Raw genomic sequence first — 5,316 nt, 5'->3', positions numbered from 1 at the left:
AAACCCTGGGCCGGCTGCAGCAAGGACTCAGCCTTGGTACATGGGTCGCCAGCTCTACCCACTGAGCTAAACGGGTGCCCAACATTTGTTTTATTGAAAGAAAATCTTTGCCTGTGCCCTTTGAATGTGACTTTCATTAATATTCAACAATGTAAATATTCAACAGTGGATCGATGAAGTGCTCTGCAGGGTGCTGATGACCCTCATTCTTAAGTCTAATTGCAGCCTTGTTGGCAGTAAAGATTGAGCAGGATGAAGAATGCAAACTAATTTTCATGTAATATACACTGCTGAATTTATAAATGTCCGTCCCTCAAGAGACAAAGACAACTGAGATGTTGCACTTTTGAGAGTCAAACATCTCTCACAAACCAGCACCACTTCTACTCTGAAAAGATTCTCAGTGTATTGCGTGTGTTGTGTGTAATTCAGAAGACATGTTAGACTGTCCCTGGAGCAAAGCACTAGTTTTGATGCTAGAGATGCAATAAAAAGTGGATGTAACATCTTGGCAGATGACTCAGTACATTGGAGTTCGGTACTCTCCAAGTTCTTGATTCTGGAGATTGACCAAGATGTTGTGATAGCAAGTAAAAGACTCTTTCTTATGTTACTTTGTGTGGCAGTATTGGAATTGTTGGGAAGTGAAAGTACATTTACTTAAATACTGTACTTACATGCTTGTAGCGTTACTTGAGTATTTTCATTTTCTGCTATTTATACTTAATTATTGTACTTTTTACTTCACTACATTTATTTAACAGCTAAGGTTTCTGGTTACTTTCCACAATAAAATTGTGTATGAAAAATATGATCAACTTAAAATAGCCTTTTTCTGCTAAATGTGGATACTTTCATTAAATTTTGCTGTACTTTTACTAAAGTAAGATTTTAAATGCAGGAATTTAACTTGCAATGGAGTATTTTCTACATTGTTGTATAGGAACTGAGCACTTCCTTCACCATTTAGTATTCCTAACGCCTGCCTCTATCTTCCTGTGGAGGTACCACCAGATATAATCAGACTAACAAGCTCCCCTCGGCGGCGTCCACAGCCTTTACATGGATGACCTGAGTGACTGCATGATTAACTTATAGAGCATATAGTCGGATGAGCAGGGGACAAGATGTCATCAAAATGTATCTGCAGCAGCATTATTAGGGTCTATTCTTAAGTCTAAGTGCATGTATGAGTGCTTGCTTACTATCTGCACGTGTGTGTTCATGTGACTGGGTGCAACTGTGTACAGATTTGTATGTACCTTACAAAGCTGGGGGCTTTTATTTCAATAGAAACAGCAAACCAAGTGTACTCTGCCATTCACACACGTCACACGCTACATGAACACTCCCCACTGTCTGCTGGGGGCTGGCTGGCCTGGGCCAACCTTAGCCCCTGCACTCTCCAACACCAGATGTAGGTCGCTGAGTGCTGCAGGGGCTGGGGGATGCGGTGTCTGTGGGTCTGTGTGTTGGTGGGGAGGTTGTGGTGTTATGTGCGCACACGTGTATGTGTGTATGCACTTAGACGGGAGGGGGGGGGGGATGATTGTATAGTGGATGAGTTCATCATCAAGGACATGGCCCCCAGCACACTGTCTCCAGTGCTGTCACATTGCATCGTCACAAACAGGCCACATGAAGCCTGACAACCTGGCAGACCAGACCGAGGGGACTCTCACTGGTCCCTCTCTGTGTCTCTCTCTCTCTCTCTCTCTCTCTATTGTTTTCCTTCTCTTACATTCTCACTCTCATGCATTATCAGCTTATTAATTAGAATGTAATCAGCTATGGATTTGATTATAGGAGGGTTGGGTGGAAAGTTTCAGGAGCTTCTCTCCAGCAAGTGGTTGAATGAATCCATAGCTGAAACAACTGATTTTATTTCTTAATGTAGCTGTTAAAAAAATTACTCTGGAATCCAAATGCTTTATGCTCCATTCACAAGATAAGTGCAATGAATTAGTAAGAGATACTTAATTCTCTGTGACACCCAGAAGACCGGCTTAGTCTTGGAAGTTGAGTTAAAGTGTGAACTTTACACAGGGCCGAGCTCCTGAGGATTTCATGAGGATGTCAGTGTATCTCACTCTGAAGGCTATTTTCATCTGAAACACTAATATTAGCTGTGCACCAAATTCTATCCTACATACAAATTCATTGCAGGTTTTTAGTATGTAGTGGGTTGGTATGGAAAATGTGAGAGTTTACAGCCTTGCTAGTGGCTCTGTAATGGCTCTGTTTTCAAAAATGTTTAACTATTTGTTTAACTGTAAAAAGTGTAGTCATATTTATTTCAGACTTTTCTCATTTCTTTTCCATTCCACCAAAGTGCAAAATAGTTATATTTCTTGCAATAAATCCCTGTTTTACTTCTAAAGTCTCCGTCTCTGTCCAGCATATCCCTGCTCTGACACAGCAGTCTAGGGGGAAATTTCTCAAATCTAAACTGATTACAGTGGTGATGGCAGCATTCCCTGCTGTGTGCCAGTTACCGCACATCCCCCACACACTTTCTCCCTAACCTCCCTCCTCCTTCATCATCACAGCTGATTGCACTGCTGAGGTCCAAATGAACCGTTAACCCCGTCTTCACCAAGGCCATAAATAGACACCACAGAATGGCATGCAGGCAATGATAAGACAAAGCAGAATGTTTCTGCTTGTGTTATGGATCAGTGGAGTCGGTCAATGTGTCCAAAGTCACCGTTTGTTACTTAATTAAGATCTGCTGTGAATGGACTGTGATAGACAAGGGCTGACATCTTTAGGCAATGAGCTACATATGCCATAGCCAATGATGCATGTAGCAATAATGTATTAATGATGCACATAAATATTTCAGTTGCTTTTCACAATGTGAGCTCTTGGTCTTAGGTTTCTTATGAGCCATTTACTGTGAATGCTGCTTTCCCTTCACACACACAGTACAGCTGAACAGGCCATCTGGTTTAATGTGGCATCCATTAGACTGACAATAAAGGCTGAAACAGTAAAACTGTTAAAATGTGGCTGTCATTAAGTTCTTGATTTCTGGCCCGTAGCGAATCTTGAAACAAACAATAGTTACATCTTTTAGGAAAGAATTTCTTGATCTACACTTCTAATATATTTAAAATGGGACCATCATGTTCATCCGAGCAGATTTAATATTTGTCGCAACTGAAAATGGACTTAATGTGCTTTATGAATAGTCACTTGACGTATGTATGGTTCTGAACCACCTATTGTCTCAACAGTAGTATAATAGGTTCCCAGTGGTCCTAAACTCAAATTACCTGGCTAACACTGGTCAGGTTATTCTCTTCAATGGGAGCCACCTGGGACACTTGGCGTGGGAATCTTAAAACCAATCACTTCTAAGACGGACAAACATGGTTTAACAAATTTAATCAAGAGGATTTGAAGCCCATGAAAGCATTGACTAAAGCAGGGGTTCCCAAACTTTCTCATGTCAAGCAACCCCCCACAATAGATGCACACTAAACCATAGACCCCCACTTTTAGCAGATGTTTTCCTAAGGAATCCCCTAGGAGTTATCCTTTTTATTTTTAGGTCTTCATAATCAGTCAAACTAGCCAACCCGATTTCTTCCCTTGCTCCAACTTTCAAAAACCGTGATAAAAGTCTATTTCTCCTTGTGCTGGGGACCTTTTACAACCCACTTAAGGACCCCAGTTTGAAAACCACTGGACTAAAGGAATTAAAGTCGAACTTTTACCAAAAAATACCATTAAAACAAAATAGGTACAATGTACATGTTTACAAGTTACACATATAGCCAAATATCAAATGTGAAATGGAAACAATGTTTGCAAACATGCCACAAAGTTAAACCTGAATAACCAATCCCATTGATAAGCACCAATACTGATCCAAAGTTTTAAATTTGTCCTTCTCTATAAAACATTTATAATATACAGTGTGCTAGGACTGACTGTGTTAAAGTGTGTTAAATGTTGAGCCTCATAACCATCCAAAACAAAAAACACTAATTAAGAAAATACAGGTTTATTAACAGCTCAGTTCAAAAGTATCCATATATAATGTTGTAACACAGAAAAATAAAGCTGCATTAGAAATATTCTCTCTGAATATTCAGATTCATCGTTGGCAACAATACTGAACTGTATAATTCATGACACCCTGATATCAAAACATGTTAAAGATGTAGTGACAAATCAGCTCCATAGTTATATTTCCTATTTATAATGTCATAACCGAATATTGTCAAAAATAAAACAGCCCACATTCCTAAAATATTAAAAAGAGAAAATAATATGTATGTTCTTCTTATTATCATCTCCCAAAATGTCATCAGAAAATATAATTACAGGGCTGAGCAGAATGAATCGAGATGAGGAATTACAGTGTTTTGCTAAGTCAAACATTTTCCGTTGTCACATCTTCTTAGTATTTTTAATTCAGACAGTGAAATTGTGGCACAATATTGAAAAAGTTCCACAAAGTTACAAGGATGGACAGTATATTGTTAATATTGATATATTGCTCAGCCTTTGCTTATGAGACTGTGGCAATGGGTCATACAAATTAAAACAGTTAACAGTTGCACATTGCCATATGTGTTATTGCAACGCAAGTTATAAGACTGTGAATACTTTAAATACTGACGACAGCTGAGAGATTACAGTAAAGATCAGTAGCGGTCATAATGTGGTCTCTGATGATGGGAGTTGTATCCCTGGTTGGAGCTTGGAGGGCCTGATTGATACCCACTTCCATGCCCCGAGTACCTGTCTCTGTCTCTATCTCTGTCTTCGGTTACTATCCTATCATCTCTCTATCCTCTGTCTCTGTCTCTGTCTCTTATCTCGGTTACCGATCTCTGTCTCTGTCTCTATCTCTATCTCTATCTCGGTCTCGGTCTCTGTCGTGCCAGTGTTGCTGCCGATGATGGTCCCCTCTCCAACCCCTGTCTCCTCCCCAACCTCGGCCTCCTCCTCCCCAACCACGACCTCCACGGCGGTCCTGGTACCTAAATGGAGACGAAATGACATAAATTAACTATCAATTATCAACAACGGATACTAATGCATGCATTACACGGAACATGTAAAAAGACAGAAACCCAAATGACACATATAGACGTTTAAGAAATCTGGTTTCTCGAGTAAATCTAGCCGTGTTTGCTTTCTTACCACAATTATAGAAATTGGATTTCTCCTTTACATGACAGTTAATAATAAAAACTGTCATGTAAATAAATAATAAATAAAGTTCTGCCTTTATCTTCAAGTTAATGTGAAGTCAAAATAGTTACAATTTCCCCTGGGGATTAATAAAGCATATCTTCT

Source organism: Morone saxatilis, unplaced genomic scaffold (assembly GCF_004916995.1).
Source record: "Morone saxatilis isolate NCDOM2014 unplaced genomic scaffold, NCSU_SB_2.0 Contig11, whole genome shotgun sequence".
In the NCBI taxonomy this organism is placed as follows: Eukaryota; Metazoa; Chordata; class Actinopteri; family Moronidae; genus Morone; species Morone saxatilis.
This window is presented reverse-complemented; position numbering follows the sequence as displayed.